This window comes from Canis aureus, chromosome 4 (genome assembly GCF_053574225.1).
Source record: "Canis aureus isolate CA01 chromosome 4, VMU_Caureus_v.1.0, whole genome shotgun sequence".
Lineage (NCBI taxonomy): Eukaryota > Metazoa > Chordata > Mammalia > Carnivora > Canidae > Canis > Canis aureus.
Window position 1 is genome coordinate 15,430,432 of NC_135614.1, and position 23,363 is coordinate 15,453,794.

The window sequence follows — 23,363 nt, forward strand, 5'->3', positions numbered from 1 at the left end:
ACCCAGTGTTCATCCCATCAAGTGCCCTCCTTAGTACCGGTCACCCAGTTACCTCATCCCCCACCCACCCCCCCTTATGCAACCCTTTGTTTCCCAGAGTTAGGAGTCTCTCATGGTCTGTCTTCCTCTCTAATTTTCCCCCACTCAGTTCCCCTCCTTTCCCCTATAATCCCTTTCACTATTTCTTATATTCCACATATGAGTGAAACCATATGAATTGTCCTTCTCCAGCCATTTGATGTTTTTCAAATTATGTGACACCAAGGAGATGGCTCTTTTAAGAAGTCTGGCTATGAAAGAAAGAATAAATTTTGCATAAAGTTTATAAAGTTTGCATAAAATCAATTGCATAAAGGGAAGATGGGATCAGGAAAGGTATTTTTTTATGGATGGGGCTTAGAAGTAGATTGAGAGTATTCATAGATTGCAAGAAAGATGGTGGAGCAAGAGAGCCTGAAGTGATGGCTGATTGTGCAACATCTCAGAAATGGTGAGAGAGGATGGGGTCAGAAGGAAGAGTTTCACATACTTAAAAAAAAAAATAGGGATGCCTGGGTGGCTCAGTCAGTTAAGTATCTGACTTTTGATTTCAGTTCAGGTCATGATCTCAGAGTTGTGGGATTGAGCCTCTCTTGGGGTTCCACACTGAACGTGGAGCCAACTTGAGATCCTCTCTCTCATTATCCCTCTGATCCTCCAACTCCCACCCTGGTTCTTTTGTGTGCTCTCTCTCTCTCTAAAAAAATAAACAAATAAATACATAAAATTAAAAAAATGCACATTGGTCTGTTCTGGGAAATAAAGGAAGGCATATCCAGTTTTCAAATATGACAGTTTAGGTGGATACCCATTTGAAATTCAATATATGATGTGAACATGGTCAATAGCCAGCATCACTGCTGGATATTAGCACGTGCTGTTTATCACCTACCAGGCAATGTACCAAAGCTCTCGCATACATTATCCCATTCAGTTACCACCCTAGCAATTTAGCATGCTAACACCATGAAATTATTAAATGTATTTAAAACTTCCACCAGGAAAGCTTATCAAAAGGGTCATTTTGTTTTTTAACTGAGTGGTAGGAGAACGTCTTGGTGCCATTTACAGGAATTGAAGGAATGTATTTACATAGTGACTGCCTTCAGAATAACTCCCTCCAAGAAAGTTCCCACGAGGCAGCTACAGTGCTGTTCTGGAGTTGTAATAAAGCAAATGATTCAGTAAGTTGAATCCTTCCATTGTGTGATTAACAAAGACACAGAACATTACACATATCACCAAGCTGCAGCGTGCTCAGAGTGAAACAGCCTTAGACTGAGAGCCTTGAGGACTGGATATATACTGGATGGAAACTGTTGTCCAGAGGAAAACCAACCTTACCTGTAAAAATGCTTAGAGCAAAGTCCAGAAATGGCGTTTTCTTATTGTTTTCATTTATTTACCCTTTTTTTTTTTTTTTTTTTTTTGCACAGGTAAACCAGGTGTCATTTTAAGGCAATGAAAAAAAAAAGGTGCACATATTTCAGACAATTATTATATTTTTCAACAATATTATGTAAGAATATTACTGAGAAATACCACAAAAATATAAACTACATGGATATCATTCACTGATGAGTCTCAGTCATCATAAGTATTTATGTTCTGAAATCATAAGATAATTTCATTTTTCTTATTCATCAAATGAGTTAATATGTGGAAATACAGCAAAATGGAAAATGTTACTACTAATAATAAGACTAGGGAAGCTATGGAATATTTCAGAGCGTACAGAAAGAAGTAGAAACAAATTAAATTAAATTTTAAAAGATAGCCCAAAGCCAAGAAAGCAGATTTAAGAAGAACAGCATCTCATCAAGACTATTTCACTCATGACATCAATGTCCATGCAAACTGCCCTATATTGCCCTAGATTCTCCCAGAGAGCCTGGAGTTCTAAAGAACTAATCTTAAACTGGAGAGGACAGTCTCACCTCACAGCTCAGATGCCACTTCTCTAATCAGTGCATGGGGATTTTTGAAACATAATCAAAACAGAGAGATTGAAACATTAAAACATAAAGAATGAAATAGGAGTCTTGACAATACCTATAGCATTCCAAAATCCAAAAGAAAAAAAAGATTACATTGTGATGGGACTGACAAAAAAAGAATATATATATTTATTTGTTGCTTTAACTCATACAGTAGAAAGATTATATTACAGCCCGATTTTATTATGCTATTCAACACGCATAGATTTCTGAGGTACTATATCTACCTCATAGCAATAAATAATATTAAATGAAACAGGACTGATTCATGGCTGGCATCAATTTTTTTCTGTATTACTACCTTCCACGGACATTGCAGCTTCAGTGTTTGCTCTCTGATACCAACACACACACACACACACCCCCCGCAATCATAACCATAAACTAAATGACTACATAGTCAGAATAGATGGCTGTTAGAAAATACTCACACTAATTGATAATGACATCATGCTGGTATGCACATTACAATGTAAATGAGGCTTCCAGACTCATTTATGGCTCTTTTATTCAAAGTTTAGTACTTAGTACTTTTTTTCATGGTTTAGAAGGTTCTTCTTAAGGCTGTGGGATTACTTATTCCTGCTGATTTTGCCCCTTGGAATTGGACCAAGAGTACCAATTTTTAACTGTATTTTAAAACAGATGCTCACCAGCCATGAAGCAGAATTGAAATGTCTAATGGAAACCACATTACTGAAAGAAAACAAGCAAAGAGAAAAACTGATTAACAGATTTATCCAGGCAGCCATTTGGCTTTATTAAAAATTTGAATTATTCTCTGCATCAAAATATAATAGCAGTTTCCATGCTTCTGTCTGAGGACATGTGAAGAGAATGCAACCAAATGAACACCCTTTGCTACTGATACATTTTGAAAGGTAGTTTAAACTCCATCTCAAACACATCTGTACGCCTAAGGGACTTCTCAGGGTCATATGAAAGATCAAGATGCAGAACTCTAGCCTGCCCCTAAAGTATTTGTAAAACTTAGCCAGATTGAGCAAAATCTGGAAAGAAAACAATGCTGATATAATGCCCAACTTTCCTTTGGCTCTTATGTGTGATGATTCACAGTGAGACCACTTGGTGGTTACTCTATGTTTCAACTCTTCTTTTCCTACAAATTATGTTTCTAGAAGCCTCCATTACCCTCAACATTAGGAAATATAAAGGAATATTAGAGGAATGCAAAGTTGGGGTCTTGATGAAGATGTAGAAGATATTTTTTTCTTTTTCATAAAGTTATGGAAAGCAAATCAATCACATATTTTGGTAGTAAATTCTTAAGTGCAAGCAGGCTTTTGTTAAATCCACTTATAAGATCATTCCTCTATGTTTAAAGTAATTGCAGTTGACGTATATAAATCATAGCATGTAACTCATTGCCTCGATATTTTTTACCTATTACATTCATCATAACGAAGGTGGGAGAAAACTTTCTGCACTCTTATTTTCAAAGAGCTGGACAAGTGTTTAAAAAATTAATATAAGGTCTACCAAAGTGAAGGGGGATAAAACACTTCATTACCAAAAATAAATTACCAAGATGTAAAATTGGGATCAGAAATGATGGAAACATTAAGAGAAGTGAACTGTGATGATCTCACCAAATGATATCACTGTAGTCATTCTTCAGTGCAGTAGTAATTTGGCAGAGGGATGGTCTGACAGTAGCTCTGCATTTTGCTTAGCTGAGAGCTTCCCTTGTAGCATAATACATCACGGAATTGAAAGCATTCAGCTTTGTTTTGCAATTCACAATTCAGCCCAGGTGGGCCACTATTACACAATAACCGTGCAGCTGTTAGCATCATTGCCTAAATTGCCCTTCCTTTTTAAAATTTACAGTATAATCTGCTCAACCAATAGATACTAATGTCCAAAAACTCAGCTCTTATTTACCATTTACTCCCTATAAAGGTCCAAAATAACTAACAAATCATTCTCAAAGGAATTCCAATTATGCTGCTTGTTCCCTTAAAGAGTATAAAGGAGTAAAATGTCAGCATTGTGTGTTAGAAATAAAGTGCTCACAACACCTGCTAACAATACATACTGTATAAAGCACTTAGCCTGTAATGCGTTTCTGGAAATCATTTCAGAAATTTACAAACATAATTTTTGGCCTATCTTCCCACCATTGTAAAGACTCTACCATATGCTACAATTTTTATCTGAATTGCCCGATTCTCCATTCCTGATGTTAACATGGAGGGGATGTTTTACAGATACGTGGGTTATGTCAAATACATAGATTTTTGTCAGTTAATGCTCATAAAAATGAATAGCTTCTGCTGAAATTTCCTGATCCCAATGAAGTTCATTTTTTAAGTGATCAGGTTTGTCTTCATCCAAGAGCTGTTGAGCACATCCAAAGAGCTTTGTTCAGTCTGACAAAATGATAAGTAGAGCATGTGTTTACTCATTTGTTTTCAAGGCTTTAAAAACATTTTTTTGATGTTCTAAGTGCCTTCAGAAAGGATAATAAATTAAACAAGTTAGTGGGCTGAGGACTGAAGGGTCTAGCCCAGGTATGGTCTGAAACTTGTTAATAGATGATAGCTAAAGTAACAGACTCATAGTCCTTATTTTACTGGTGATACGGACTACAAGATAAAGAAGCTTTTAACCAATTTTGGCAATTTTTGTGGGATTTATGAGAAGGGGAACATTTTTTTCATCCATTTCTGCAACATCATGTTTAAAATTAGCTCATATGCAAACCAACTTACTCAGCCTCTTGCCCTGTACAAGCATCCACCTTTATTGTTCACACTGTATTTCTACTCACAAGTCTTTTATTAATAAGCATATGAATGAATATACCTAACATAGTTTACAACTATAATCTCTGTGAGCAATTTCTCAGTTTGTGTGACAAAAAAGTTATCTGGTCCTCATTCTGTTGTTTCCTGCTTCTCCAAAATAGCTTCTATTCATTAATTATTTATTTTATATATATGAAATGTTTTCACTGCCCAAGGACTTCTGGGCTTGTGCATAAAATTTAAACTAAATCCAGCAGCTAAAATCCCTCTTAAACTATAATGAAATTACCAAGTTAATGGAGCGGTGTAATCAAACCAGAGTTAATAAATATGGTGTGGCCTTAATAGATGCCATAAGAACAAATGTCAATAGATATTGACAATTTGCCATGTGAAAACATGACATTTATTATGTTTATATTCATGTTGTCACACATTTATTATTTTTATGGTCCAGTTATACTGAGTGCATTGGAACCACAGTACTGGGCCTTATGGAAATAAAAGAAACAATTTTTCACTTTCCAAAAAGTATGTTATCCAGGATTTTTAAAAAAATAGTGCACATTAAAGTTCACCAAAGGGGTCAGTTCATCAAAATGCACACACCCCTTCCTAACAACACAGTGTGAAACAGTGTCTTTAAAGCTTGGTACAAAATCAAGAGTCTGAAGGAAAGGTTTTTAGCTGTAAACATAGTAGATGGTGGTTGATGCACCTCATTGTGTCTTTTACTCTTTAGTGGGGAAAATATTTGAACTCATGGAAGTCTATTTTCGCATGTAAGCACATAATCCTTTGGAGCAACAATGGCTCTTCGTTTTTCCTAGAAAACCCTTGTAATATCTGCTTGCACAGCACGTTCTGTATTTCAGCTTCTGAATTCAAGAATGAAAGTGTGCTCAAAACTAATTGCAAAGTATAGAGATCCTTCTACTTAAATGTGCTTTACCAAATTTTGCTTCATTCTAATCTAGAAGAAGAAAGACATAGCAAAGACCACACACAATTGGCCACATCACCTTTTGGATCTCATTGTTCACAGCCTTCTTGTTTATATATTCAGGGCAGCAATGATTAACTGCCAGGCAAAGAGATGTGTTTTTCACTTTGATAAAAAAATAAAAAATCACATTATTGATTTACTATTTTCATTAACAACACTGAAATGCTTTTAGCTTTCCTTTACAAAAATTTTGGTGACTAAGCCAATGTTTTGGAAACAGGATTTAAGCTGTGGAAACAAGTTATTTTTCAAGGGAAGATATGAGAAATTCTTTATGAAGAATTATAATTAGGAGCACCTGGGTGGCTCAGTCTATTAAGCATCTGTCTTCAGCTTCGGTCATGATCTCAGGGTCCTGGGATGGAGCCTCATTGTCAGGCTCCCTGCTCAGCGAGGAGCCACTTCTCCCTTTCCCTCAGTTTGTGTTCTCTCTCACCATTTCTTTCTCTCTCAAATAAACAGAATCTTTTAAAAAAAAAAGAATCATAATTAATAATTACTCACAACAGTTTATGGTTATTAAACTTTAAAAAATTGTGGGTTTTTTTGTCTTTTTTTAAAAGATTTTATTTATTAATTCATGAGAGACACAGATATGCAGAGACACAGGCAGAGGGAGAAGCAGGCTCCATGCAGGGAGCCTGACATGGGACTTGATCCCGGGACTCTGGAATCACACCCTGAGCCAAAGGCAGATGCTTGACCGCTGAGCCACCTGGGCATCCCTAAAAAATTATTTTAAAAGGACTTTTGTTGATAGCTGTTGAAATGGGAGTAGCTAAATACAGGGAGGTTCATTATACTATCCTCTCTACTCTTGTGTAAGTTTTATATTTTCCATTAAGTAATGGAAAAATGACATTTCCTATTTATTATAGAAAATTTACAGAGTACAAATAAGCAAAAAAAGAAAGAAAGAAAAAGAAAAAAAGAAAAGAAAAAGAAAGAAAAGAAATCACCAGAGGCACCAAATATTTTAGTGAGCATTTCTCCAGTTCCTGTACTAAATATATATGTATAGATTTCACATGATTATCATGCTGTATTTCTTACTTTGTACTATACTCTCTCTTAATTTATCATGAATAATTTCTCAAACATACTTATAACCATACAAAATTTCATGTTATAGATTTCACTAGATTTACTTTATCTTTCCCTCATTAATAGACATTACATTATTTCTCCTCTCCACCCCAGATTATAAACAATGTTACATCAAAAAGTACAGATGGGATTTGTAGACGTTTATGTTTATGTCCTTAGAATACAGTTATAGAAATGTAATTTCTGAGACAAGAAGTATGCAAACCTTTACATTTTTATGTATATTGTCATTTGAACTTCCAGAAATTGTATTAATTCACATGTCCATGAGAAGTATAGTATTTCCCACCCTATCCATGGAGGATATGTTCCAAGACCTCCAGTGGATGCCTGAGACCAGAGATAGTACCAAACCTTATATATGCTACATTTTCCCTATACATACATACCTATGATAAAGTTCAATTTATAACTTAGGATCAGTAAGAGATTAACAATAATTAAAAATAAAATAGAACATAACAGTATACTATAATAAAAGTTATGTGAAGTGGTCTTTTCTAAAAATAACCTTATACTGTACTCAGCCTTTTTATAATGATGTGAGATGATAAAATGCCTGTGTGGTAAGATGAAATAAAGTGAATGATGTAGGCATTGTGACATAACATCAGGCTACTAATGAGCTTCTGATCATATGTCAAAAGGAGGATCATATGCTTAAAGACCATGGTTGATGGAGGATAACTGAAACCACAGAAAGTAAAACCATGGGTAAGGGAGGACCACTGTGCCTGAGAGTATCCACTGCCCCACACATTTGTGAATCTTGATAAGCAAGACGTACTAAAATTTCTTTAACTGGCATTTCTTTCATCTTTCATTAGTGAGGTTGAACCTCTTTTATGTGTTTCTTTTCATTAATATTTCTTCTTTGAGATGTGTCCATCTATGTCCTTGTCTCTCATTTTATACTGGAAGTACAGGGTGCATTTTTCTGTTTTCTTACTATCTCATATCCATTTCAATAATTTCACTAGCTCAAAACAACGTAAGTTTTGGGTTCATATTGTATGTCTTGATTTTTCCACTTAAAACATGGTTTCCACATAAATGAAACCATTTTCAACTTACTAATCAACTACTAAAGACAATTCACTCTAGTGACCAAAGTAATAATAATGGAAATGACATTATTAATGCCTACGTCTCATGTTACTGGCAATAAAGAGCTTACATTCTACCTATGTAAGAAGGTGAACTTTAGATGTTAAGTCTGCAAGTTTGTTGAGGGGTGATGAGGTAAAATTATAGAGTTCTGTTGACATAGCAGTGGCAATCTTAAAATCAAATGAATTATCTCTTTGCCCCCAACACCCCAACAATAGTGTCCCTCCAAATTCTGTCCTAACATCAATGACTTGTAATGAAATTATGAAAGTTTTTACATTATTCTACTTCCTTAATAGTATAATTATATAGATTAAAAATAGGTGAGGAAAAATACTGTTTTGATCATTGAACTATTTATAGTCAAAAAGGAGCAGTATTTCCTAGTTTCATTTGGGTAACTATGGGCACAATTTATGGTATTTCCTATTTCCTTTGGAGCTGCCATTTTAGAATCGCTTCCATATTTACATCAATAGATCTTGACCTATGTATAACCTTCCCCTTGATATTTTAAAAATTAAGCTACAGTACATAAATAGATAAAAATGTTCAGTATGTAAATAGATGTTAAATATACTGCCTGTAGTTTATTTTAACACATGATTATTATAACTAACATTTATTTGATTATAACATATTTTTGTTTACAATGATAAAAATTAGCATAGTGAGATTATTCCAGCCATGTCAGTCTCAATATTAAATTTATTACAATATTCTGACTTGGTTTCACAGTGTTAAAATAGAAACAAAACCTAGATCTACATAAGTAATTTTAAATGGTAGATTTACAAACAAACAAAATCAAGCTTCCCCATAGTCTCAGGATATCCTTCTATTAAGTAATTCAGAACTTAAGATAAAATCAAGGTTTAGTCACTAATTAGATCTCAGCTTTTCTCAAATATAAATCAGGCAAAAACATCTAAACCTAACAAACAGTAGTAAATTACTTTTCATATCACATTATATAAATATGTTATGGGTTCCCTTGTTAATGAATTGTCAACAATTCCATAATGGTGAGAACACGTACCCAGCAGACATTCCTGATCCTACTCTGTGCTACACATGAGCTATTTTACAGTTTTATGTTGAACTTACATGCCAAGACCTGATTTTTTAAAAAATCATGCAAAATTTAACCATGACTAGCCAATGAAACATTTATACAGTGTTCAAATGTATGCACAGAGGTCGAAAAATTTTGCTTGCAGGCATGCAAAAAAAGCACCTAACCCAGTTTTAAGAGGTCAAGGTCCTACAATACAATATGTTAACATGTGGATTACAGGATTGTGAATACACATTTTAAAATACAGTTTCAAAGGTATGGCTGATAATAGATGTTCTGAAAAACTAATGTCACATCAAATTTTGGTGCAACCTCCAAACACAGTTTGTGAACCACTGCCTTGAGACACAACACAGTGTAGTGTAACTTGGGCTCTTACTCATATAGTCCTGAGTTTAAATTCTGTCACCTTTACTAAATAGCTGTGTAATCGGGGTAAATAATTAACTTCTTTAAGCTTCAGTGACCACATCTGTGGGGAGTTTTAAATGAGATAATGTGCAGGAAGCAGTTAGATGGAACGCTAGTTATGATAACGGTGATGAAAAGCTTTGCTCAGGTATTATCTTCTTTTTTTTTTTAAGATATATTTATTTATTCATGAGAGACAGACACACACAGAGAGAGAGAGAGAGAGAGAGAGAGAGAGAGGCAGAGACAGGCAGAGGGAGAAGCAGGCCCCATGCAGGGAGCCTGATGTGGGACTAGATCCTCGGTCCTCGGTCTCCGCTGAGCCACCCAGGCTGCCCTTATCTTCTCTTTAAGGCCTGTCCTGACCATCCTACTTAAAACTGCAACTGCCCAGATTCTTCCAACCCCACCTTTCAGATTCTCCTTTACTCTGCTCTATTTTTTTTTTTCCCATAGCACTTACCACTTTCTGACAAACCATTAACCATCAACCAGTAGGATATGATTTCCAGTTCAAGAAACATAACAATATATCAGGCTCTTTGAAGATCTTAACTTCTCAGACTCACATAGACAAAAAGCCTTCCAACATACTAATTGGTGGGTTCTTATATTTGAAATAGATTCTAGGCTTATTAATTCACCAGGGTGGAATTTGAGAGGAAAGAGGGCTTTTGTTCAACAATGCTTACAGTATTGTCTGCCCCTAGTCTGTAGTCAATAAACATTTGTTGAACAAATGGATGAATGAATGGTAAGAAAATGCCTCAGGCCACATTATCAGCAGTCTTAAACTGTCTTAAATTGTGGAGAAAATTCCTTTTACTCCATTTTCAGCTCTTACTACTCAATATAATCATATACTTAAGCACTAAATACAGGAGATGGAGTTAGAAGCAGGACTCTAGTATTGAGTTTGTCTTTTATGAATGGATGCAACCCAATCTGGTTTCACGGGCACCCCCATGTAAGTTTCAGTAGGGAAGAAAGGGGAGCCTAAGAGGAGGAAAGTTAGTTTATAGTGGCTCACCACTCCAGGAAGAGCCTAGTACCTGATGCTGGAAAAGAGTAGATAGAAATTTTCCAGTAACCTATGGAAAAAGAGGTCCTCTTCTGTCCAATCAAGAGAGAACAGTAATTCTGTCAGCAGGTTTCAGAGGACACAACAATAAGCATAATAAGAAACCAGAAGCATGTCCTGCCCTGTTGTCTTTGGCTGTTTGGGGACATATGACCACTGGACTCTACCATTTAAGAAATCCAGGGTGTAGTCCAGCTTTTGTTGAGTATGGCCAAGCTTCAATGAGAAAACTGTCACATCAAGAATGACTAGGCATTCAGGAACAGTTTGCTTAGGCAAGAGCAGTCCATGGCCCTTTCAAAATTTACATTTCAAACATATTTCTAATATTTATTTGAGCTGCTGAACTTTACCCAACTTGCATCAGTCAACTGAGTATCTATGACCATGGCATCAACTATTTTAAGAGAGAGTCTAATGATAGGAAGAAAAAGAATTTTTCTCAAATTTGCTTAGAGGATCTAGGTCCCAAACAGGGGATTGTTCTAGCAACACTTCTACCAGGGGAGGGTAATTCCAGAGAAAGCAGACGGTATCGGAAGAGTCTGGCCAAATCTCCTAAGAACTCACTCCTCAAGACAGGAGTATGGTTTTCCTTTGTGGTGGTTTCCAATAAGTTGTTTTTTTGTTTTGTTTTGTTTTTTAATTTAACCTTACTTTCTCTCTCCAAAATCTGAAGATTGCTTCTGTTCTACCATCCATCCTCTCTGCTCTTAGTTTTCCAATTTTATATTCTCCTTTTTCTATGCAAACATTCTAAGTTTCGATGACTTTGCATAAAGAAATATTTAATGATTTTCTAAGAAGAACCATCAATATCATATGAAAATAAAGTCATTTTTCCTAAGGTTACCTAGCTGGTCAAAAGTCTCACTTGACAGGATTTACTATACTACTCCGCATTCAACCTAAGTCTACCAGGATACTCATGGCCATGAGGTGGCACCATAATGCATGTAGGACTATCATCACAGTTAACAAGATGGAAGCTAACCATTAGTTACAAATGATCATTAGTTACAGGTCAAAAGTAATAATAATAATGATGATGATGATGACTTCTATTATTATAAAATAAAATAGAAAATGGCATAGAAAATTCTGTGATAGTTTAGTATTCTCCTTTGAAAGCTGCACAATATCATGAATTCCTGTAGTGTAAATGCTTAACCCAGCTTAGAGGCACACAAAAATGCATTTCATCTGAAAGGACATACTTGGGCAGCCCAGGTGGCTCAGGGGTTTAGCACCGCCTTCAGCCCGGGGTGTCATCCTGGAGACCTCGGATCGAGTCCCATGTCAGGCTCCCTGCTTCCCTCTGCCTGTGTCTCTGCCTCTCTCTCTCTCTCTCTCTCTCATGAATAAATAAATAAAATCTTTTTTGAAAAAATGAAAAGACATACTTGAACTTTTTGGTGAAATAGGAAAATAATGTTTAAAAATATACCACTTATTCTACTAGAATGAAGCATAACCATAGCTACAAGAATATTTTCTATTGATTTGTTTACATTTTCACCAACCTGCTCTACCTATTAACTGGATGCTTATCAGAACACTGCAATAATAGATGCTGTGGATTAGAGGAGAAATCACAACATATTATGAATCTAGTAAGTGGGATTAAGCTCTCTCTAGGTGAGGTCTAAAAAGACACTAGAAGAGACCTTCTGTTTTCAAAATATAAATTCCACAATTTGGCAATCCTTTATTAAAACCTCATGCTACAAAAGAATTTTCCATCTTTAAGGAGTCTCCTAGTAAAATATAAATATACCTTAGTAGGTGCTAAGTCATATCACCTCACACTTTAGTTATGACTATATATCTTAGTTAATAACCTGCCAGGAGTAAAACACTAAATGAATTAGCAATTATTGTGAATGCACTGGGGAAGCAGGGCAGGAATGAGAAAAGAACATAAAGGGGTAGGTGGAAAGTTTCCATTGACAAACCTCATCAACCCACCCAGGCTCTTGAGTGCACAGCACAGCTGAGGTACTGTGATAAAGTAGAGCCAGGTGAGTTAGCTGTGCAGTCACAGGAACTAGTTCATACTTGGGCCTGCCTGCTATATACCTAGCCATAAGACATTAGGTCAGTTGGCTCTCTGAGCTTCCATGTCCTCATCTATAAAACAAAATAGTACCATTGTATTAGGGTTCTCCAGAGCAACGGAACTGATGGGAAATGTATACATACACACAGAGAGATTTATTATAAGGAAACAGATCACATGACTATGGAGACTGAGATGTACTCAATCTGCCATCTGTAAGCTGGAGGCCTAGGAAAGTCATGATGGAGTCCAAGTCCAAAGGCCTGAACAACCAGGGAAACCAATGGCATAACTCCTGAGTCCCAGGGCAAAAGAAGACTTTCAGCTCAACAGCCAGGCAAAGAACGCAAATTCTTTTTTTCTTTCACCTTTTTGTTCTCTTCAGTCTTTCATGGGATTGGATGATCCCACCCACATTAGGGAGGGCAATCCACTTTTGTTTCAGTCGACTTTACTGATGGAAATGGTAATGTTATCCAGAAACATCCTCACAGACACACTCAGAAAGAATGTTCAGCCCAAAATCTGGGACCCTGTGGCCTACTCAGGTTGTCACATAAAATTAACTGGGGTGCCTGGGTGCCTCAGGCACTGCCTCAGTCAGTTATGCATCTGACTCTCTCTCTCTCCTGATCCCACTGCCTCCCCCTCCCCAGACTCATGCTCAATAAATAAATAAATAAATAAATAAATAAATACAAACAAATAAAATTTAGCCATCATAAATCCACACCTTATCAGCTTGGCATCTTGTGCATCTCCTTAAAGGATACTTAATCTCCAAATAAAGAAAATAACATGGTCATAATTCTGCTTAACATAATATAGCTATCCAGTGTATGACTGAGAAGGCACCAACCCCTCTCCCAGAAAAGAAGGTAAAGTCCTGGAGTGATGTTTAGTCTTCTCCTTGATTTCCTATAACTTGAATACCACGATGTAAAATTAATAATACATAAACACTATCATGTGAAGTCAACATACATTATGTTACATAGGAGAGGAAGAGAGGGAAAAAAAAACACAAACATATTCATAACAAAATAAAGAGAAAATACTCAAGACAAAGTCTTTGTTTCTCTAACTGATCCTTGGTCATAGCTGGCATTTGTAACTACCTTCTTCCACTGACTCATTATGCATTCCCTTTGCCTTCAGCAAGTAACTTAGCTGGGTCATGCTTCTTTACCTGGTGGGTTGACCTGAACCTTCATTCTTGAAGAGCCTGGGCCATTGGTAGTCTGGCCTGGGTAGGGTTGTTATAGTTTTCCATTTACCTTAATTTCGGGGCATGATAATACTAAGAGAGGACTTAGGGGTCTTCTGTATACCTGACACATTCTTCTTTACCTCCATTGTGGAGTAGAAGCCCAATTTCCCCTTGGTGTTAAGGATCAGTCACCCCGGCCAACACCATAACTCCCTTCTTTGCCTGTTGATTCAGGAACATAAGAAGCCAAGTGTGGTCAGGTGGCAGTTTTAACTTCAAGTTCAATGGTATCTTGATATGTCTCCTGATAGAAGCATTCTTCCCTTTGGAGCTAATATTTCTAGACCAGCAGAGCAGAAGGTCATGGGAACAGGAAGCAAACATTTTGCTAGAGGTTTATTAGGATAGTAAGAACAAATGTTGTCACTACATTTCCACTCCTCAATTCCTGGACCCATGAGTCCTAGCTTTGGAAGCAGTAACCCCATATAGTGGATGCTCATTCAGAGCCTATACAGCCTTCTGGAGAACCTTGCTTTTGCCCTGCCAGGTATCGACACTGAGCTGGTATCTTCAAATTGAGTGACTAAGCCTTCAACAGGCCATTCCACTGTTCCATCAAACCCTCTACTCAGGATGAGAAGGAACATCATTAAGACCAATGAGCATAGGCTCATTGCCATGCTTCTTCTGCTGTGAAATAATTTCCTTGATCAAAAGCAATGCTATGTGGAATACTGTAACAGTGGATTCAGATGATTAAATGAGATAATGTATGCTATTTTACTTTCTTAGAATCATAAGCATGCATATACATCAGAAGTGTTTAATAATAGTAATATTGTCTCTTTGCCAAAGTGAACATTTTAGACAATGAATGCTTTGGGAAATTATGTTGTAATAGCATTTTCAAAGATGAAGATTCCTTAGAGATTATCCAGTGGCTTTCAAACTTTGTCAAGCTTAGAATCCTTCCTTCTAACAAAATTTATAAGAAAGCTATTATGCAAAACAGGTAAAATTAGACTTGCTAAATTTAAAAGTAGAATGGGGTGGGAGGTAGTGCAGAGAAGGAGGCAATGCTCAGTGGCCCAGTCAAGATACTTCCCAGAATCCCCCAGGATAAACTTGCTCAAAAATACATTGAAAGAGTAATGGAGTCCCCTACCATTGACTAAATGGCACCCAGTCACTTTTAGGCAGTTTTAGAAGGGAAAAACATCATTGCAACTATTTTGATTGTACATATTTCACAAATGTAAAATCTGGGATGAATTTTGATTTTTACAAAAATTCTTTTTGGCCAACTCAAATCATGTGTTTAAAGATGCTGCTTGCACTTTAAGAATTTGAGTCAGGCTCCCTTGGCTAACGTGCTGGAAATAGGGTGCAGTTTTTTCAGCTGAAGCATTTCACTTAATATGTATCCCATTGCCTAGGTTTAACTTGTTTTTTTTTTTTTTTTTTTTGCAGTAAATTATCAGTCCACAAATACGGATCAATGATTCAAATGTAGTTCACTGAAGCATAAAAGGAATGATGAAACCATTAACATAAATACTACAATAAAGAACAATTTATAAATGAAAATAATTAATAGGACTTTTGTCCAAATATAGATGATAAATCTAAACGTGCTGGGATGAGTGAAATCTGTGAATTACATGCATTCTCACAAGCCACTCCCCTGCCCGGTGTGTCCTACTGGTTTCCAGATGAATTTCATACCACATGGCATCCGAGGTTTTATGGGACAGTTCAAACCTTCAGGGCTAGGATCGATATGAAGAGAAGGCACTACTTCTCCCCAGCACTTCCCATCACTCATGGAGAGAGCAGGACCTGGGCCTCGGCCCAGGTGATCTGTTATTTTGTGTTTCTATAGGACGAATTTTAAAGTTTTGTCAACAGGAGAACTATGTAGGCTGTCTGGTATCCAAAGGTTAGAATTTGGGGAGCCAGGAGTTTATATGAGCTGTCTGAGACAGACAGCTGTTTAGGACACAGATCCCATGGGTAGTTCCAGTACTCCCCTGCTTTCCATCAATCCTCAGGGGAGTGGAACTTGGGTGCAGCTCCTCCAGGCAGAGAATGGGTGAGGGTGGGGTGTAGTCCTACCTAAATAATTGTTCAAGATTTCTTATAGACAATATTGCTCATTGCAAAACAACCAAATGGTGGACAACAATAGGATTGAGCGAGCCAGGCTTAGTCTTCCGTGTTAAATGTTCTGGAGTTAATTTTTGCTGAGATCAGTCAAGGTACCAGCGGGAAACAGATGGCAAAAGGTGGGAACTGAGGAAAGTTTAGTAAAGGAGCTATTTATAAACATGTGGGCAGACATAAGGGAAACCAGCAAGGGACAGGGAACCATCCTGTGGCTAGCAGCGGGAGGGAGGCATTACTGCTCCTAGGGCAAAACCCAGAGAGAGCCATAGCACTCTGGAGAAGCTAAGGGATGGGCTGTGGCCTTGAAGGCTTTTGGCATAGGAACTTACTACTTCCTGCCTATAATCCTGCAGGGAGGAAACAAGGGAGAATAAATGACCCTGATCACACTCCTCCCCATTCCACCCCCTACTGGTGTTTTCATTGGCCAAACTGAACCACAAGTTGGAGGGCAAGGAGTGTAGTAAGTCAAGCTGTTGGAGTCCATAATGGTCAGTCAACCCTCCAGGTCACAAGGCCAAGTGGAGAAGTAAAAGAGTGGATATAAAAGGCAAATAGAGAATGTCCACACACCAAAGAAGACAGAGCCTAATGGCAGTCCTTGAGGGGGAACAGCTTGAGGAAAGCAAATGAAGTAAGGGTATGGGGTGGTTTAAAGAGAGATGAGGAATAAGGTCCCACTTTTTCAATAAATTGATCAGGAAGAAAAAGAATGAGTTACAAAACTATCTTAAAGAGGTCTCTGGATTAGGAAAAGAGTATTTTCTGATTTAGGAAAGAGACTTGGAGTCTTCATTTGAACAGTGTAAGGATCCACTGTAAAGGGAATAACTGGAGAAAGAAGGAAAAACAGATATACCCACAATGAAGAGTATAGAGTTTTGAAGACAAGTTGCAGGTAATGAATAGTGTCAAAATTGTACCAACTATTTATTGAAAATCATTACCCCCTCCTATAGTTTAGTCTTAGAACTACTTAACTCTACTAAAGTAGGTTTACTATGCCATCTCTTAAATGTGTTTTATTAAGCTTTAAAATGTTCTCACTTATGACTTGAAAAAATTAAGGCCCTTGGTTGAAATGAGAAGGCCAGATTTGAGGATTCGGTAAAGGTGAAGAAAACTAAATATATTTCAAAATTGATTAGCTATTGGAATACTTTCTTGGCTAAAATTCAATATGCAACAGAGAATGAAGGCAATTACTCACAAATTAAAATGCCTTTTATATTTTTTTTCTTTCTACATCTATCAGTTTAAACATATTCCAAAGCTAAGATACAATGTGTTATCTGAATCTCTGAATCCTATCTGCAGGACTTTGTGGTATCTCAGAACCACTTAAGGGACACATTGGAATTTTTCCAGTTTGATCCACCTAAGACCATCAGGAGTATTAATAGATTGAAGACCTCAGGAATCACATTGTTTGAACTACCAGTACGTCATTAATCGCATTAGTGATATTATTTCATTTGTTGTTGAAGAATTTCATTCATACTTAAAAGGAGTCAGCAACACAGGCACCATGAAATGTTTCCTTACCCTAAAAAGTCAGCTGACATCTCATTGTCACTGCTCATTGCCATATAGTGCCACACTAGACCATCAACATCCAGTCCTTTCCTAAATGTTTCTCAGGTATTTAAAAGTATGGTTTATTTTAAACATCCAATACTTGAATTGGCAAAACTGTGAAAATGCCTCTCTTCAAAAAAATCTGATTCTATTTGTAAAATGTGCCACATACAGGATTACAGGTATATAGATGGGAGTACTTTCATGAGAACAGGGGCCAATCCAATTGATCAAAATAACAGTATCAAGCTATCCCATATTTCACTGTGATGTGGTAAAAGTCAAAGGTCTTTTCAAGCAATAATTGTAAACTACAAGACCTATATGTTTCCTTTTCTCTTCCATCCTACAACAATAAGATAAAAAAAATGGAATTTTACAGCCTTTGGTTAGAAGCCTTTATCTTCAAAAGAGACCTGAGAAGGAAGACTTAACTGACCTTTCCATGTAAGAAAGCACATCACCTACTGAGATTTGTCTTCCTTGTTGGCACCTCCCTACAAAAGAAGTGGGAGGCTAAAATCAGCTTCAACTTGTGCAAATTAAAAGTAACCTTTGGGCTAATGGGCTTTCAACACCACTCCTTACTGGGCAAAAAATTTTGTGTCCCATAAAATTAAATTACCTCCTTGAAAATGACTTCTCCAATAAATTACACCATTAAATACAGTAAAAACAGAATTCCTACAAAACAATTCTCCCCTCTATCCGGCAACTCTCCCATCACGGTGGAAATTGATTCCATCTTTAATGGAGTATCCATCTAGTTCCAAAAAAGGGGCACAGAAAACCTAAACACTGTTTAAGAAATAGCAGGACAATTAAAGGCCAGAAAAATAAATCACATCTTTGAGGAAACCAGAACTGCAGTTTAGAGAGATCAATGCTTTAGCACTTTACCAAATACTAAATTTAAAGAATGTGGAGAGTTGTCACCTAGCAGAAGGTGACTTGTTATTTTCAATTCCTTTGAAGTAGCTATCAAAGGAAACAATCAAATAATTAAGCATTGTATTGAGTTTGTGAGGTGGTAGCTCTTGTATGAACTCTGGCAATCACTATAAATCGACTATATTTTCACTAATTGAGGAAGTTCTAACGTAGTCCTTTTTAAATGGGGTTGGAAGTCATAAACACATTGTTGAATAACTACTCTGTATTAGGAACGAAACCAGTTTCTTTAGGAATGAAGGTATCAAGGAAACGACACTGCCAGACCCTTGAAAGAATGACCAAACATACACAAAATGAGAGACTCCAGGAACACAAGTTGACAGTACAAATTGTGTGCATAACTTGAACTGTGAGGCAATCGGGCACAATTATCATGAGGCTATGTAACACTAAAGTGTTCAATTTGACCTGAGAGGCATTGGGCACATATAAGAGGCCCACAATGAAATATTATCCTGGCAGCTGAGTACAGGGTGGATTAACATCAGGAGAAACACAATACAAACTAATACTAATCTTAATACCTAACACAGGTGCCAGACACTGTTCTAAACATTCTCATATATTAACATGCTAAATCCTCAGGTGTAAAATCCTCATATATTAACATGTTAAATCCTCGATGCTATGAGGCAGGCAATGTTACCATCTCATTTCCCAGATGGGGAAACCAAAGGACTCTGATTTTTATAGTAAACTTAATGTCTGATTTTTATAGTAAACTTTCTGCATAGCATCGCCCACGCAGGTAAATACAAGGTGAATTTTCAAAGCAGGTGTTGTCATCCAGAGAATACTAATACGGCCACTAAATATAATATTTTTAAATTATTTTAAAGGTTTATTTATTCATAAAGAGACACGGAGAGAGAGAGAGAGAGAGAGAGAGAGAGAGAGAGAGGGGCAAAGTCATAAGTAGAAGGGAAAAGTAGGCTCCTGGATCCCAGGAGGGGCGGGGGGGGAGATCAAGACCTAAACGGAAGGCACTCAACCACTGAGCCACCCAGGTATCCTAAATATATTGCTTTTAAATGCTTTTATTATGGAAAACTGCAAACGTATCTAAAATAGAAAGAGTGGTGTAATGACCACCCCGCCCCTCCACGTACCCAATCTTGATTCACCTGCCATAACTCCACTCCCCAAGCCCCTCCCCTCATGATTTTGGAGTAAATGCATACATTACATCTCTTCATCATCACTGAATCTTTCACTACGTATCTCTCTACAAGGACACTGGTTTTTTTTTTTTCTTCTAAACATGACAATAACAGTATATCGCCTTAAAATTACAATAACTCCTTAATATCTAAAATCAATCAATGATCAAGTTCCAATAATCTATCTCACTTTAATATTTATTGAGAACTTGCCGTTAGCATTAGACGTTTCCCCACCTACTAACATTTAAAATGCTGTTCTTAAAAAAAAATTAAACAATAAAATAAAATAAACTGCTGTTCTTTAAATTTCCTTTCTTTCCCTCCTTGCTCTGTTACTAAAAGGGACGAGCCTGCCTCCAGCCACGGATTCGCAGCCCCGCAGCGGGCTCAGCCTTCCGGGCAGCCCCGCAGTCCCCCGCGCCCCCGCCTTCCCCTCCCCCCTCTCCCCTCCCTCCCCCGGGGCCCACGTTCCCACCCAGAAGCCTCCTCGCGGAGGGATGCGTCCCCGAGCCTCGCACCCCGGGCCCCGCCCCTCGCGCCCCTGGCCCCGCCCCCTCGCGCCCCTGGCCCCGCCCCGGTTGCCTAGGCGACGGAGGGCCGCAACTCCGGGGCGAGGTCACCACGGCGTCCTTGGGGACCCCTCCCGGGGGAACGACCCCCGCGGCGACGACCCCGGCGGGAACCACGCCCGAGTCGGAGGTACGCCGCCCCTTCCCGGCACCCGCGACCCTCGAGCGCACGCCCCGGGCCCGCGCGGCCCGCGGCTGAGGCCCGCGCCCTGGGAGGCGGCCCGCGGCCCGGGGCGGGGGCGGGGCGGGGCGGCGCCGGGGCCCGGGAGGCTCGGGCCCGCGCCCCCAGCCCTGCCCCCGCCGCGCCGCGCGGGGCGCCCCGGAGTGGGAGCCGGACCAGCTCCCCCCTGGGTGGCTTCCGCGGCCAGCGACCTCCGCGCCCTCGGCACTGGAAAGGGGACCTTGGGATCTGACCTGGGCCGGTCGCTTTCGGAAGGTGCTGCTACGCATTAGTGACTCTCCCTTGGTAGTAGGTTGACTAACGCGTGAAGGCCGGGGCCTGGGGTCTCCCTGATGATTTTACCACTTCTCTAAGTACAGAGATACCCGAGAGGAGGAAGGAGAGGCGCTGGAAAGCCGACCCCCGGGTGTGCGTGGCTGCTCCTCGCCCACCTGCCCTCAGGAGAGCCCTTGGTCTTCCTTGGGCCCCAGTGGTTTCCTTTGGGGTGGGGCTGGGGCTGGGGCTGGGGCTGGGGGAGGATCACTTTCTTTAGGCCCCTCCCAACGCCAGCTCTCCCTAATAAATGGGTTTTAGGTGACTTTAATTACTCATAAGCTTAGTATCCTGAGATTTTAATTAAGCACACACCTCCTATTCCAGATTTGCTAAAAGAAAATGCTTAAACCTTCACACAATCCATCATGTTGTTCTACGAAGTTTTGTCTTCAGGGTTTTTTTTTTGGTTTTTTTGTTTGTTTGTTTTTGCCTTCAGTTTTTTTAAGACCGAAGGTGAATGATGTTATAATTGACACTGCGATGCTCAACTCCCTTTTTTAGTCTAAATAACATTTTTTTTGTGTGGGTGCAGAAGGTGAGTATTGGCTGCTATCTTCTGAATGTGGAACACTCAGCCAATAATTTGGTGCCTTGCCGCAGAGATATATACAGATTCTTCCCAATACTGTATGCAGACCACTAAAGCATGCTGACGGTCCTATGAGCCTTTTGAAATTAGCATACATTAAAAATACATTTTAATGTGATAAACTGGTTACTAAGCTAGTTACTCCCTTGTGATCTCTAATGTAAGTAATACAATTTCAAAAGTGGCAGAGAAAATTTCGCAATTAAGTCGGTTATTTAAATATGTACAAAAACTTAAGAAAGTGCTCAATTGCTAGTGTACACTTGCATGTACTTACTTATCCATGTAGATATGTACTTTCCAAGAAGACTCTGATAATTTGGGATTAATAAATCTGCAGTTCAAAAAAAAAAAAAGGAAAGAAAGAAGAAAGGACAAAGAAATACCCCATGATTTTTTTTTTGAAGATGCAAAGAAGTGCCGTGGGGGGGGGGGGGCGGGGGGGGAATGTCACATTTTTTTTTTTTTTTTTGGATGGATTGGATGAATGAGTTAGTTATAGACCTGAGATGATTATCTTACACCTTAGCACTGTCAGTGGGCACATCTGTTAACTTCTTGGAGTAGCAGGAATTCCCTGTGACAAGCAATTCAGAAAATGCTCAATCTTTAAGTTAGTAACAAACTGAAGAAATCAAGATGGAATTTGGACTCACTTAGCCTGTACTGAGATGAACAAGCTGATACACTGCATGGTAGAAACACCATTTTCCATTCTAGTGAAAGCAGAGTTCCTGTAGGTCACAGAGAAGCCAGTTGATCCGTAGAGCCTGCATTCACTAGAATGATAAGGCTGCCAGCTGCCCATTTCTGCCCACAATGTGTTTTAGGGGTTAGATAGAAAAGATGGCAAAGACCCCTCTCTCAGAATCTATGTTCCCAAAACTTCTGCTTTTCAGTTAGATACTGAAAGATTCTTCTCAGATCAGATTCCTTCCAGAGTTGATTCTCCAAGACCTAGTCCCTTATGGTGTCATTTCTAATAAATTCTATGTCCAAATTGACTTAGCCAGTAGACCATCTAGTCATCTAAGCCAAGCATTAGTGAATTTTTTTTCTCACCAAGTCAATCAGAAATAAAGTATAAGCTTTATTCTAAGTCTAAGGTTTCCAGACTTCTTTTTTTGCCAGTACCTAGAATAAAAACAGCCAATTATCCCAATCACATAGTAAGCGCTCAGTAAAATATAACTAATTAAAATCACAGGTGGTCTGACATATGCCAAGAAAGATAGTTACACAGATCAAAATATATTTTTCTTAACATTTTATTTATTTATTCATGAGAGACACAGAGAGAGAGAGAGAGAGGCAGAGACACAAGCAGAGAGAGAAGCAGGCTCAATGCAGGGAGCCCAATGTGGGACTCAATTTAGGACTCCAGGATCACGCCCTGGGCTGAAGGCAGACGCTCAACCACTGAGCCACCTAGGCGTCTGAGATCTAAGTCTATTGAGATACCGTGAACAAGCAGACATGAGATGCAGGTCCAGGAAGATATATTTTTTCTGTGGCATTGCATAAACTCTTTTTGCCAACTTTCTGAATTCAACATTCCAGTTTCTTTAGTAACATGGGAGTAAATGCCTCCGTCTAAAAGGTAAGACTAAATGGGAGATATCTGTGCAAGTGCTTACGACCAGACATAAAATGACAAAAATCTGAAAATATTTGCTATATATAGATCTGTAAATGAAATTTATAAATGTTTATAAATTAAATTGTAAATGAATTTATAAATGAATATTTAGAATTTAATCCTCAGTCTTTTATCACTAGTTGACTCATAAACTGACTTTTTTAGTGCCTTAAAAAATACTATTTGGGAAATATCATTTAAGTAGTACACAAAAAAGGACTATACTTCAGCTCACATCAGAGACCTAAAAGAAGACATAAATGCTTATTGCCCAGTTGCTTCCTCTGAAAGTATCTCTAAGCATTACCGTATTTCCTAATAGATGTTATTTATTCAG

General features: G+C 38.3%; 1 protein-coding gene and 1 long non-coding RNA gene across 2 annotated transcripts in view; one reads left to right on the plus strand and one right to left on the minus strand.

Moving 5' to 3' along the window:
• The window catches only part of LOC144312227 (uncharacterized), a 158,483-nt gene that overhangs the window by 82,893 nt on the left and 52,227 nt on the right, over nucleotides 1-23,363 (minus strand). The gene's annotated exons all lie outside the window — the stretch shown is intronic.
• The window catches only part of CABCOCO1 (ciliary associated calcium binding coiled-coil 1), a 117,338-nt gene continuing 114,262 nt past the window's right edge, over nucleotides 20,288-23,363 (plus strand). The window contains exon 1 of the mRNA XM_077894645.1: nucleotides 20,288-20,432. The gene's annotated coding sequence lies outside the window, so the exon portion shown is untranslated. The remainder of the gene's footprint in view (nucleotides 20,433-23,363) is intronic.